The sequence below is a fragment of the Lygodium microphyllum genome, chromosome 19 (assembly GCF_053477565.2).
Source record: "Lygodium microphyllum isolate KBCC chromosome 19, Lygodium_microphyllum_v1.1.10, whole genome shotgun sequence".
NCBI lineage: Eukaryota > Viridiplantae > Streptophyta > Polypodiopsida > Schizaeales > Lygodiaceae > Lygodium > Lygodium microphyllum.
This window is the reverse complement of record NC_141153.1, coordinates 129850378-129865837: the sequence shown is the minus strand read 5'-3', so window position 1 is coordinate 129865837 and position 15460 is coordinate 129850378.

Sequence of the window (15460 nt, the reverse complement as noted above, 5' to 3'; positions counted from 1 at the left end):
CCTATGCAGCTTCTACAAGAATCCATCACTGTAACGGTTGGAAATGATGCTAAATGCCCTGCTACGGGCACATGTACTATTTCTTTTGTTGCTGCAAATGGTGAAGTCAAAAAGCTTTCAAATGTGTTCTATGTTCCTGAAATCAAGAGAAATATATTATCAGTTGTTGCTGCCATAACTGATCTTGGTCATGAAGTGAGGTTCAAGAAGACAGGTGCAGAAATTATTGATAGTGCTGGTACAATTGTTGGCAAAGGAGAAAGAAGGAACAACCTGTATGAGCTAAGTGCTCTTACAGCCACCGCTGGAGTGGGCACAAGTAAGCTTTGGCATGAAAGGTTGGGACACATCGGATTTGCAGTATTGAAGGAGATGCAAAAGCAAGGTATGTTTGCTCACCTACCTACAATAACTGAATTGAAGGAACCATGTGAAGCTTGTATGATGGGCAAGTAACAGAGAAAGGCATTTCCACAAGAAAGAAAGAATAGAGCACAGGCTCCTCTAGAGTTGGTGCATGCTGACTTGTGTGGTAAGATGCCTACACAAGCCTTGGGGGGATCTTCTTAGTTTATGTTGATTGTCGACGAATACAGTAGGAAGATGTGGGTGTACTTCCTTCGTGATAAGGCTCAAGCTTTTGGTAAGTTTAAAGAATGGCTAATACTTGTTGAGAATGAAACAGGGAAAAGTGTGAAGAAATTTAGAACAGATGGTGGTGGTGAGTTCAACTCAAAGGAGTTTGAAGGCTTTTGTAAGAGCAAAGGGATCAAGCGTCAATTGACGACGCCTCACACACCTCAGCAGAACAGTGTTGTGGAATGCAGGAATCGCACCATTGTGGAGATGGCAAGATGCATACTAAAGGGCAAGGGATTGCCTAACCATTTTTGGGCTGAAGCTGTTAATACTGCAGTCTACATTTTAAATCGGAGCTATACAAAGGCTCTCAAGGGAAAAACACCTCATGAGGCTTACATTGGTAAGAAACCATCTGTCTCACATTTTAGAATTTTTGGATGTGAATGTTATGCACATGTTCCAGATGAGAAGAGAAACATGTTACAACCAAAAAGCAAAAAATGTATCTTCTTGGGTTATAGTGATGAGCAGAAGGCTTACAAGTTATATGACCAAGAGACAAAGAAGATCATCGTGAGTCGTGATGTGGTGTTCAAGGAGGAGCCGCATACAGTGGAGGAGGAGAAGGCAAGTTCTTCCACTTTATCATCAAGCGAAGAAGTAGTCCACTATGAACCTGTCCCGAGAGCTATCCCTATCCTTAAGGAGGAGGAAGCATCATCTTCAGATGATGAGGAAAAAGTTCACCAACTTGACATCACCCCACCGGAAAAGCCATTGCCACACTGGGTGAAGCAGCTCTATGACCACAATAATCCTATGCCTGCATCTATTGAGGAGAAGGCAGACGGACCAAGGAGGTCTCAGAGAATAGAGAAGCAAAGGAGGGCTTCTGCTCACATAGTCAATATGGCCTTGATGGTTGAGATTATGAGAGAAGTAAAGGAGCCAATTGACTTAGAAGAAGCACTTGCAGATCCATCATGGAAGGCTGCTATGTAGGCGGAGTATGACAACATAATGAAGAATGACACTTGGGAGCTAGTGGATTGACCAGCAAAGCAGAAGGTTATTGGCACCAAGTGGATCTGGAAGGTAAAGTACAAGGCTGATGGTACCTTAGAAAAGTACAAAGCTAGACTAGTTGCCAAAGGATTTTCACAAGTTGAAGGGTTTGATTTTCAAGAGTCATTTGCCCCAACTGCCAAAATGACCATTATTCGCACGGTACTTGCAGTGGCTGCCCACAAGAAGTGGCTAGTATAGCAAATGGATGTTAAGTCAGCGTTCTTAAATTGTGACCTCAAGGAGGAGGTGTACGTGGCTCAGCCACCAGGGTTTGAGGCCCCCCATTCTGAGAACAAAGTGTGTAAGCTGAAAAAGGCATTGTATGGGCTGAAACAAGCCCCCAGATCATGGTACCAGCGGATAGATAGGTTCTTCTTAAACCTAAACTTCAAAAGTTGTGCCTTAGATGCTAACTTGTATGTTTACAAGGATGGTAAAAAGTATGTAGTGATTGTCCTATATGTGGATGACCTTCTTATTACAGGTGACTATATTGATATGATCAACCAAACTCGAAAGGCTTTGAGTTTTGAGTTTGAAATGACAGACTTAGGCTTGCTGCACTATTGTTTGGGGATTGAAGTCTGGCAAGAGCCAGGAAAGATCTTCATCTCTCACAAGAAGTATGCATGGGAGATCTTGAAGGCATTTTGCATGACCGAGTGCAAGGAGATAGCTACACCTATGATCCATGGGATTCGCCATCCATAATAGCTATAGAGAGATTTCTCTAGCTTCTTTTTCCAATTCTAGCCCTCATGATAGCTATACACAAGGAACTTTTAATCGTTCCCTACATAGAACGAAACAAAGGAATTCCCTATTAATTTCCTAGTTAAGAATACATATAACTAGGGAAAGTAAATGATAGGGAGAATGGGAGATTTCCAAGTTAGAGAAAATTTTACATAGAGAAAATTCCCTATGTACGAAAATTCTTGAATAGGGAAAATTCCCTATGTATGAAATTTCCTACATAGGGAATTTTCCCTATGTCGAAAATTTCCTATGTGATTTCCTAATTTCTCTAATTAGGAAATGTTCTATTTTTTCTATCATTTAATTTCGCTAAATTATGTGTAGTTTTAACTCAAGAATTGATAGGAAATTCCATTTTTTTCCTATGTAGGGAATGATTAAAATTTCATTGTGATATAGACACATCATAATTCTTTCACAATCAACAATATGGTTTGCAACAAACTATCTGCACCCATGAGCATCCATCTCTTTATTCTTTTCATCCATTGAACACCCTTGGATTGGAACATCATCCAAGAAGGCCATTGTCAATTGTGGTATAAAATCATTGAGTACCCTATTCATAGCATTTGTCATATGTGCGACTAATTTTGTTGCACCGTGCAGGAGAATTCATGTCCATATTAAGCCCAAGGGAGTCTTCATGGTTGTGATATCCCTACTCTCAACTACAAGCTAAAACTAATCATAACCCAAGCAAAGATCACCCAAAGACTAGATCACTCAGCTTTGCAAAAGCCTCTACAAATTCATCAACCATAGGACGTGCACCCACATTTCTTATGGTTACTTTATTGACCCACTCAAATCTCAAAGTCCTATTCTTTTTTGGCACTGTACACAAACCATTTGAGTATAGGGCTAAAGAGGGCTTCTAGATCTTCATGCATATATTTTTGCTTAGCAAATCCATTAGCTTTCAAAAGTAAGCTTTAGGTACTGGAATAGGCTCAAGTTCCATGGTACATGTGGCACACTAAATATTGCCATAGGAGAGACAACATTTGGATCCACACAACCTATTTTAGCTAGCTAAAATGCAAATGCTTTCCCATGCCTAGCCAACATCTGCATAAAATGGTCTCTTTCAGCACAAGAAAAACAAACCCTTCTACACCAACTTTCAGTTCCTATAATGTTTCAACTGTAAATTGATCATCTATATCTTTAGGATTCCATAAACTTGGCTACCTTGATACTTTCTCATATAGACCCTTAGTGTCAGACATGTGGTGGAAGTGAAAACGTAATTGGTTTTACCTTTTTGTTAACAGTCTTATATTTAGTCTCCACAACTACTTCAGCCCATCGTAATCCTTGTTTCGAGCAAACAATGCTATAACATCATACATTTCCAAAGAACATACTGATAACACTCTATTTTCAGCCTCATTTTCTACATGTATTGTAGCTAAAATTTTAGCCATAGTTTCAATAATATTCAACTCATAAAAGAGACCTAAAATGCCTTCATTTTTGTTAGAAGTCAAGCTCACTTTAGTCCGCCTTTATGAGTGACCGACATCTGTGATAGCTAGTGTGTGTGTACAGCTTTCTCCATGTGACTACATTGAATAAGTCGGGTGACCTGACTAGAGTTAGTCAGTTAGGTCTACACCTAGTCTAGTTTTACTTTTACACTGTATTGTGTACTTCTCAGTTAGTTCTTGAATAATGAAGAAAACACAATGAGAGCCTGAAGTCTCATGGATATGGAGTATTCCCTCTCTCTCTCTCTCCCATCTTTGAACATGGTATCAGAGTAGGACTTGGTGGACTTCTTGGAGCAGGAGGCAGTGAAGATGACCTGCAAAAGCTGAAGCCTTAGGTCTTTTCAAAACAGGCAGGCTGCCATTGTCAATGGAGAGGTAGGCATTGTGTGATTGCTTATTCTATGGTTCAAGCTACTGTCTGTGTCTTGCTTAGAGTCTTGAGAAGGGAGTATTGAGGAATAATTAGTGCCTCATCATCAACATAATCATAAAAACGTACTGCATCAAGTTCTGGACAGGTTTGCGTGGTTGCGCCTACTGCCATAAAGGCCCTCCATGGATGGGATGCAGGGTATAGTGCATACTACAGTTGATAGGCAGCTTAGATACACACTTTGCAAGAGTTGTTGATGACTTTGAAGCCTATTACCTGACCGTGAACTTTGTTATGAGGTGCTGGAGTGATACATAGATCTGAATCTAAAGCAGATATGCTGGAATCTGTGATAGGACAGTATGTATGAGGTCTTGTTTGATACATTGAAGCTACATGAAATGTATTTTGGCTTCTATTAAAGGATTGATATGTCCAGGAAGGCTTATGTATCATCTCTCATGCTTATGGACTGAAGTTTTGCACAAAAAAGTATTCTGATCTGGCATGTTTTAATGGCTGAAAATTGTCATTAAATAGTGGACAACAAGCATCACCTTCCACTGAAGAATTACATGCTACCTTGGGCACCCGTCATCTACATGAGGTGACATATGTATGCTGAGTTCTTAAAGGATCAAAGAGAGCTTTGGATATTACTGAATGCTGAAGTTTTGGAGCAGAAGCAAATGCAATTTCATCTTCTTGGCTAAATATAGACTGTAAATGCAATGTATGACTTGGCTCATTGAAGGCAGGAAGCCTAGAGTTACCCGCATAGTCATGTATTGACTCTGTCACACTGGAGCAAATGTATGACATGATCTGAAGACATTTTGGAGCTGCTTAAAGCTTGTTATGCTAATTTTTGGTTGATTGCAACCTGCAACCAAATTAGTTGACACTTGTACTTGTTGTTTATGCATTGCTTTGTGCTTATAAAGACATATTTGGAGTGACATATGTACTAGTAGCTATCTGGGAAATTCTGGGACATGTATGACATGTATGCAAGTTGTTTTTGGACTTGAATTTGTTGCTATTTATACACATTCTACAATTTTCAGACTGCATCCTTGGTCCCTGGCAATGAGGTTGCAAGAGTTTAAACCGAAGCAAATACATAGCATATGTATTGACTATTTTACCTACGGGTTAGACCATTTGTTTTGGAACTATTTTGGGTTATTAGTGGATTGAAATACCTTGGTTTTTTACTGCAATTAGTTGCAAAAAACTTTCTTAAACTGTTGTTGACTGAACTTGGTCAATCATACTTATTCGTTTGCAGGTAGTTAAACATCTGACAGACAATCTATTGCATCATGGATAATGCACATGGGACTGATAATATCACTCAGATAGTTGGAGAGAAGTTAGACAACAAGAACTTTGCATTATGGAAATTCAGAATGAAGAAATTTCTAGTTGGTAGGGGTTATTGGGATCTATGTACAAGAGATGAGGGTGCTCCTGAGTTGCCTGCAACGAATCCAACTAATGAACATAAAAGAGCTCATAGGCTATGGAATGAGAGAGCATGCAAGGTGTTGCATTAGTTTTCTCTATGTATATCTGATGCTATGGTAATTCAAATCACTGGATGTAAGACTCCGAAGGATGCTTGGGACATACTGATGAAAAATTATGGAACCATGACACATGCACGAAAGATCCAGTTGAAACAGCAGTTCAATAACATGTCTCAGAATGGCAGGAGCATCCAGGTGTATACCACGAAGATTAAGACCATAGCTGATCAACTTGCTACCATTGGCTCAAGTGTATCAGAAGATGATATGATTGCTATTGCCTTGAATGGATTAGGGAAAGAGTACAAAGCTTTTGACACATCTATTTCTGTTAGAGAAGAGCCTCCTACCTGGGAAGAGCTAGTTGCTTTATTGCTGCATGAGAAGGTCAAACTTGGTTTGAATACAGGTTCCAGTGCATCTCAGAGTAGAGACACTGTGTTATACTCTAGCCAGCGTGGTAGAGGGTTTAGAGGTTGTGGTTCATTTCGAGGTCGTGGTGACACTCGTAATGCTTATGGACAGTAGCAACAATAGGGTAATTGGCATGGTGCAAATACAAAAGGCCAATGTGGGCGGGTTTAGAGGCAGCAGGAGATCACCCCGTGGTAGAGGTGGTGGATCTGGTTCATGGCAGTCATCTGATCAGTTCAACAGGGACAAGGATTGCCATTATTGTGGCAGGTATGGGCACATTGGAAAAGACTGTTATAAGAAGCAGGAAGATATGAAGGCAAAGGGCAGACAGCATGGGCACTATGCATCTTCCAATGGTGCTCATGATGAGCAAGTTGATAGACTCTTTGCCATGTAGCATGTATCCAAAAATGCATGGAGACATAATAGAGATGATAGATGGTACATTGACTCTGGAGCGTCAAACCACATGACACCACATGGAGAGTAGTTTGATGAGATGGTTGCAGGTACACATGGTCATATATGTACTGGAGATGACACCCAACATGACATAAAGCATAAAGGGATTGTTCCTCTCATGATGCCTAATGGCAAGAAGAAAGGCCTACATGATGTATTACATGTACTGACCATAACAAAGAATCTTTTGTCTGTGGGTCAAATGGCAGAACAGAATTTGCAAGTGAGATTTAACAAAGATGGATGTTTCATTGAGGAGTATGGAAATGGCTGCAAGTTAATTGCCAAGGGTAGAAGGGATGGCACGATGTTTACATTGGATGCGACCATTCCGGGACTTAAGGCAGCCATGTTTGCTCATGATGAGAGTGCCATTCGGGATGTAGAGATTTGGCACAAGCGGATTGGACATGTCAATGTAAAAAAGCTAAAGTCTATGTAGCAGAAGGAAGTAGTACTTGGATTACCCAAATTCAAGTATAATGACTTTGGTCATGTATGCCCTGCATGTCAGTTTGGGAAGCAGGCACGGTTTCGTTTCATGAGACATGTAAAAAATAGCACTAGGCCTTTACAGTTGGTGCACTCTGATGTCTGGGGTCCTTCACATAATGCTTCTTTTGGAGATGCACGGTATTATGTATCATTTATTGATGATTTCAGCAAGTACACTTGGCTTTATATTTTGAAGCATAAAGATGATGTGTTTGATGCATTCAAAGACTTCAAGAAGCATGCAAAAAATGAGGTGGGCTGCTACATATCCTGTTTGAGATCTGATGGAGGAGGTGAATATGTCTCTAATTACTTTGACAGGTATCTTGCTAAAGATGGGATTAGAAGACAGCTCACATGTAGCTATACACCACACCAAAACGGTATTATAGAGAGGAAAAACAGGGTCCTGATGGAATTAGCTAGAGCTATGCTGAATGAGAAATGTCTCCCAAATGGTTATTGGGCTGAAGCAGTGATGACTGTTGTCTGTGCTGAATCAAACCCCTACAACAGGGATTCATGATGTCACTCCATATGAGAGGCTGTATAGTCATAAACCTGATATTTCGCACTTGAAGGTATTTGGCAGCATTGCATATGTGCATATACAGGATGAGAAGAGGAAGAATTTGGACCCTAAGGTAGTGAAGAGTGTGTTTGTGGGATATGCACACGAACGGAAAGCTTATAAGTGTTATGTACCTTCTACGCATGAGACACTCATAAGCAAAGATGTGGTATTTAATGAGTTAGCATCCTGGTATGGGAATCCTATTGCAGTGCCTACTGATGGCTCACCCAGTATGAGTCGTGCTGAAAATACTCCTGCAGAGAGTATTTCCATGAGTGGTCAAACAGGTGATGTATCATCTACAGTGAGTCCTTGGACAGGACGATTGCGCAGTCACACTACTGCATCCACTGACATGGATATGTCAGTGAGAGGGAGAAGAGATAAGGGAAAAGAAAAGGTTTTTGAAGATGTAACAGGTCCACTGACTACAGGTTATGACTCATCTAGCAGTGATAGCTTAGATAGTGAATTGGGGATTCCGTCTGTTATGACACCAGGTGCTAGGCAGAGTCGTTATGTGCCGCCTCATGAGAGGCAAGCTCATAGTGAGCCATAACTCAGGAGATCAGAGAGGGTCAGACGACTTGTTGATAGATACACCTACACTGGATATTCAGCCCATCATTATGCTTATATGATGAAAGTAACAGGTTTTAGAGAACCAAGTAAGTTTGATGAGGCAATTGCAGATGAGGATGGGCGTGCTACTATGGATGAGGAATATTCAGCTTTGGCTGAAAATGGCACATGGGATTTGGTACAGTTGCTTAAGGGAAAAACACCTATTGGCTGCAAGTGGGTGTATAAGGTAAAATGTAAATCAGATGGATCATTGGAAAGATACAAGGCCAGGCTAGTTGCAAAAGGTTATGCACAGCAGTATGGTCTTGATTATGAGGAGACTTTTAGCGCTGTAGCAAAGATGGCTATAGTTAGAACTGTGATTGCTTTGGCATCAGCTAGAGGCTGGAAACTATGGCAGATGGGCATAAAGAATTCCTTTTTGAATGGAGAGCTACAGGAAGAAGTTTACATGGAACAGCCTGAAGGCTATGTGCATCCAGAATTTCTAGCACATGTATGTCGACTGAAAAAGGCATTATATGGGCTGAAACAGGCACCCAGAGCATGGAATGCTTGCATCAATAGTTATTTGCAACAACATGGTTTCCGACTGGGTGATGCTGATCATAGTTTGTTTGTGAAGAAGAAAAATCGTGGCTATGTATTCCTAGTTGTCTATGTTGATGACTTGATCATTACAGCAGATGATGAAAGCGGGATTGCTGAAGTAAAGTACTGCTGAGTTTAAGGTCAAGGACCTAGGAGAGCTGAAATATTTTTTGGGGATTGAGGTTGTCTCCACACCTCAAGGCATATGGCTACTACAAAAGCAGTATGCTCAAGACATGTTACAGAAATATGGTATGGCTGATTGCAAGCCTATGGATATGCCTTTAGAGTAGAATGTCAAGCTGAAGATTGATGTTGGGACAAAGATTGAGAATGTTACCATGTACAGATAGATGGTAGGCAGCTTGATCTATCTCACGATCACTAGACCTGACTTGAGTTATGCTGTGGGGCTGATCAGTCAGTTCATGCAGAAGCCTCGCAAACCACACTTGGATGCAGTCAGGAGAATTCTAAGATATGTAAAGAGTACCACAGATCATGGGCTGTTTTATGCATATGGGAGACCCCTTAACTTGATGGGGTATACTGATGCTGAATGGGATGGTTGCACTTATGATAGGAGGTCAACCAGCGGCTATGCATTTGGATTGGGTAGTAGCATGATCAGTTGGCAGAGTAAGAAACAGCCTACAGTTGCATTGTCCAGTACGGAAGCAGAGTATTGTGGTGCAGCCTTAGCAGCCTGTGAAGCTATGTGGTTACAGAAGTTGCTGAATGACTTGGGAGTACACTTGGACAGCAAAGTAAAGCTGTATTGTGACAATTTAAGCAGTGTCATGCTAGCAAGCAATCATGTTTATCATGCAAGATCGAAACACATTGAGGTTCACTACCATTTCATCAGGAAAATGGTTTTAGCATATCAGATTGACTTGGAGCATGTGAAGATTGAAGACCAGGTAGTAGACATCTTTACCAAATCACTTTGTAAAGATAAGTTCATTCACTTTAGACAGCTACTTGGAGTGATGCAGATGATTTGAGTTTTGTTTTGAGCTTGAGGGGGAGTGTTAGAAGTCAAGCTCACTTCAGTCCGTCCTTATGAGTGACTGACATCTGTGATAGCTAGTGTGTGTGTGCAGTTGTCTCCATGTGACTAGATTGAATAAGTCGAGTGTGTGTTAGTCAGTGACCTGACTAGAGTTAGTCAGTTAGGTCTACACCTAGTCTAGTCTTACTTTTACACTGTATTGTGTACTTCTCAGTTAGTTCTTGAATAATGAAGAAAACACAATGAGAGCCTAAAGGCTCATGGATATGGAGTATTCCCTATCTCTCTCTCCCATCTTTGAACAAATTTCAGCTAATAATCCCAATGCTCTCAGTTCCTTAGCAACATGTTTCACAGATATGCATTTAACCTTGCACATAGCTACCATAGGCTTAAATCAACCTGGACTCTTTGTTTTTGTAAACTAAGAATAACCAATAGCAAATACATGCTTTTTTCCAACATGAGGTAAGTACATTCTTTGAAAAACACTACTGTAGCCTTGCATTATAAGAGTGCTAAGTGACAATCTGGTTCTTTGAATTCCCTTGCATTTGGACGAAAAAAGACTCTCATAGTGTATTCCGATTCCTAGGATGATTAACACAAATGGTAAGAAATTGGATTGCTTTCCTCCCATCCTTGCTTCTAACTCTTGTATAACTAGAACCATTATCAAGCACCTTTGTTTCAATATGCACTCCTCTCATATAGGGTTGTCCCAAATCACTACATATGAGGAACTATCTTGCACAAAAAAGTAATGCTCTCCTTATACATCACCAATTGTTACTTTTGCATTAGGACATGCAGCATAGAGCTCCCCTCCTAAAGAATTATTTGTAGCCCTCGTATGCCAACCATGATCAACGTCCATAGGCCATGCTCTCAAACATGTGGTCAAGCAAAGCAATACAAGAAGTTTCATGCTCCCCTTTTCACAACCATTTTAGTGGTAGCACTTGCCTAGTGTTTTTTTGTGTAATGACTCCGAGGAATAAATATTGGAGTCTCCTTACCATATTGTTATATCTGACTGACTCCACAATGCATATTGCTACAAGATAATACATTTTGAGCCACTTTCTTCTCTTTTCCACATGTTGCCCACTGATTAGCAGCATCCTCCATTTGTAGACCAACACTTACATCATCCTCATATTTAGCTGCTCGAATGCCCAACAAACCAGTTTCCTCTTCAAATTGCAGTAATGCATTAGTAGTATCTTTAAGAAATTGACACTTTCTCTTAAGTATGTCAACAATTTTGTCATGAAATTCCTATTTGCTGATTCCAAGCACCTCTCCCAAGGTGAATTCCACTTGACTATTTAAAATCCATTCCTCAAGAATCTACTTGAGATCTGTGGGTGTCTTAATATCAGACTCTGTAGCTTATAGCGTGGCTACTTGCCCTTATTTTTGCCCTCCTATTTTCTATCCTAATGCTGCTCGTGCCCAACCTCTTCCATAACATGATTGGGATGTGGCTAATTTGTAGTTTTAGGTGCATTCACACTTCATATCACTCTCTTAGATATCCCTACATTATCTTTATCTCTCTTCCATTTCTCTTTCACAAGTACATTCTTCTTTTGCACTTTTGCTAAATATGCATCTACCAATGATTCCCAGCTAGTTATGTCACAAATGTCTTGCCTTGCTGCATGAGACATTTTACTATCAATAAGTCTTTTATTTTCAGCTACATGCAAAGCATACGTTCATATTGCAGCCTTTGGATCACTTGGCCACAGATTCTATCCAAGTATAGATCAAAAGTAGTAGCATGCAACTGCATAAGCATTTTGGATAGCCAAGTCTTCCAAAATCTTTTCCATATCTCTTATCCAAAATTCAAAGCAAGAGGAAATTCCATTTCTTGTGGATGAATCTTGCCATCTTTCCAAAAGATACGCTATCGTGTCAAGGCCCCCTGATAAGCAGCACAATCCTTCCTTTCATGCTACAAACTAGTACACCACATATATCTTTTTCCTAGTTTTGGGACTACTATCCGTCCCCTTTCCTCTTATCCATTTTCATCCAATTTTGTGATCTTCAATTGAAGATCCCACATGCCTTTAACCAATTCATCTAATATATGTTCCCTAATAGTGGGAACAGTAGGTGCATCCATAGGGTTAACCAGAAAAGTAGGTGGCTTACTGGATACATCAACTATTTTGCTCATAATAGTAGGCAAGCTAGATATATGCAATCTTTCTATTCTTCTATGCTTTTTACCAATGCAATAATAGCATCCTTAACATGCCTCCACTTTGTTTTAAGTGTTTTCTTGTAGTTTAATCCTCTAACAAATCATCAAGCTTCTCTTGAAGCTCAAGATCTACCGCTTGTAGAAACAATTCAAATTTTTGACTTGCAAAAGCTTGCTATTCTACAATATCTAATTCCTCAAATCGACTTTCAAATTCTCTTAATAACTCTCTAGCCATAAGATTGTTATGAGGTTTTAGAACCCACTCCTCAAAAGTCTTGTAGGTAGTCAAACTAGTGTCTTCAATGTAAAATTCTTCCTAAAGTGTCTTCTTGAAAGCTACCTAGTCAGCATCCTACATGTACAATTTAGTAACTCAAGCTTTCAACTCACATACAATGATCTGTACAAAATGTTGGCTCCATGCAAGTGCAGCCACCCCAAATAACTCAATCTTTGAGCATAGGTATGGAAATATGCAAAAATATTATTGCCATTAAACAACTTCCTCTCATGCTCTATTGGTGCGCAGATCGGTCGATGTATGCTCACGTAGTGAATCCCGAAAGGTCCCCAAGAACAATGAACTCTACCTTTTTGCACAAAAAACAATGTAAAAGCATGAACAACAAGAGCAAGAGACCAATTGGGTTCAATCTCCCCCCATGCCTTGTGTGACCGCTTCACAAAGCATGTATTTTATATATATTTCCATCTTCATGCTCAATAATAGCCCAATTTACAAAAATATGACAAGCTTTTAGCTTTTGAGTTTGCTTTCTAAAAAAATAGGAAATAAAGCTAATGGACGGTGCCCGTGGAGTCTGGCACGCCCAATCTCAATGTCCCAAATAGAAATAACATATCCGTGCGCATAGACGCATACAAAATAATAATAAATAATCGATGCCTCAATAGACATGACAAAATATAGGTGTGGCGCCTATCAAAATATAATCCATAGATCGAATACTCGCTAGACTCCAATGCTTTCCTCCGCCACTGCTGCTATCTCTATACATCAACTGAAGCATTCACAATCGTTAGTAAAATAATACAATTAAACCGACAAAAGTGAATACCTAGTAGTCTTCAGCTACATAAATAAATCAACTGGTTAGAAATAAATCCTAACCTTAATTTATTACGAGTGCGCACTCTAAAATCATAAACGTTTATTAATTTAATATGCATTTTGCGGAATCACCCGCTATGGAATCACCCATGTACACACTAAATTATGAAAGGCCCGAAAAGGACAGGCGTCCCCATCAACTTCTCGCACAAAGAATCCACTTTGTGTATGAGCCCCGGTCATCTAAGTTTACGGAATCCACCGTAAAACCTCACGAAATCCACCGTGGAATATGCCTCCTGGCATCATACCCCCGGGGTGGGATAGCAATTGACCTCAATTGATATTAGCTCAATGTGGAGCTAATAGAGTGGGGAAAGCATTTAAGTCTCTAGCGTGCATCCATTGTGCTTCCTCTACAGGATGGTTCTTAAATTTAACTAGATATCTAGAATACCTTTGGCCAGTTCTAGTGGTCATATAATCAGTGTCTATGATAGCTTCGAGTTCAAGTATTTCAGTCTCTTCCTCTAATAAAGGTGGGTTTTCATAAACAGGGTGGACTGGTAATTGGCCTCTAAATGGTCTCAATAAGCTAATGTGAAATGTATTGTGAATTTTCCAATGAGATGGTAATTCTAACTTGAATGCATTATCATTAATTTTATGAATGATTCTAAATGGTCCATAGAATCTAGGAGCTAATTTGACAACTGGATGTCTATCTACACTTTGCAGTCTACGTTTTTCTATTCTGAGCCAAACATAATCATCAACTTTGAAATTCATAGCTTGTCTTTTCTTGTTGGCTTGTTTGGTATATGATTGCTGGGCTTTAGCAATCATATCCTTAACCTCATCAAAAATATTGTTATGCATACTACCAATATCATTAGCACTCTAAATTCTATTAGACAAAGATGCAACAGGTGTAGATAATCTATATCCATAAATGACTTCAAAAGGTGCTTTCTTTGTAGATGTGTGCGGTGTATTGTTATATGCAAACTGTAATAAATGCAAATGAGTGTCCCATGTCTGAGGTTTAGAGATAGTATATGCACGTAAAAGATCTAGAATGGTGCTATTTGTGGCTTCTGTTTGTCCATTTGTTTCTGGATGAAATGCAGATGAGAAATCAATCTTTGTGCCTAGATTAGCAAACAGGGTAATCTAAAAATTGTTGCAAAATCTAGAATCACGATATGAAATAATCACTTTTGGCAATCCATGGTTAGTAAAAACAGTTCTAAAAAATAACTGTGCTGCTTGTGATGCTGTTAAAGTTTTCTTACATGGAATGAAATAAGCTTGCTTACTAAATCTATCTACAACAGTCCAAATCATATCATGGTTAGATTTAGTATTTGGTAAACCAGTAATGAAATCCATAGAAATTTGTTTCCAAGGTTTAGATGGAATAGACAAAGGCATTAGTAATCCATACTGTTTACCATGATGTCTCTTAATTCTTTGACAAATCAAACATTCAGAAACGAAATTAGATACATCTGCATCCATATGCGGCCAATAAAAATCTTCAGTTAACATACAGAAGGTAGATATGATACCTCTATGACCTTGATATGGGGGACAATGAATTTCATTCAAAACAAAAGATCGGAATGGAATAGTAACACACAGTCTCTTTTCATAAAACATAAATCCATCATTATATGACAATGAATCAACAGGAATGAAATTATTTTGTACTAATTTATTCCAATCAAAATGAAAAGTAATATCCTAGTGATATGTATCTTTCATAGCAATCAAAGAATCAAAAGATATGACAGAAATATTATGAATTGCTGGTCTTCTACTCAATGCATCAGCAACTACATTTTCTTTTCTAGGTTGGTATTGAATGATAGGATGAAAACTTTGAATAAAGGAAGCCCATTTGATATGACGGTCAGAAATTTGGGGTTGGCTAAGTAAATGTCTAATGCTTTGCTGATCGGTCTTTATCATGAATTCTGAACCCATTAAGTAGTGTTTCCACTGTCTTAATGTGTGTACAACTGCTAATAGTTCTTTGTCATATGTGGAATATTTCAGTTTAGAGGGTTTCAGCTTACAACTAGAATATGCTATAGGATGATTGTCTTGCATTAGTACTGCTCCTATTCCTGATCCGCTAGCATCAGTCACAACTAGAAAGAATGGTCTATTAAAGTCAGGCAACTGTAGAACAGGGGCATTGGTTAATGCA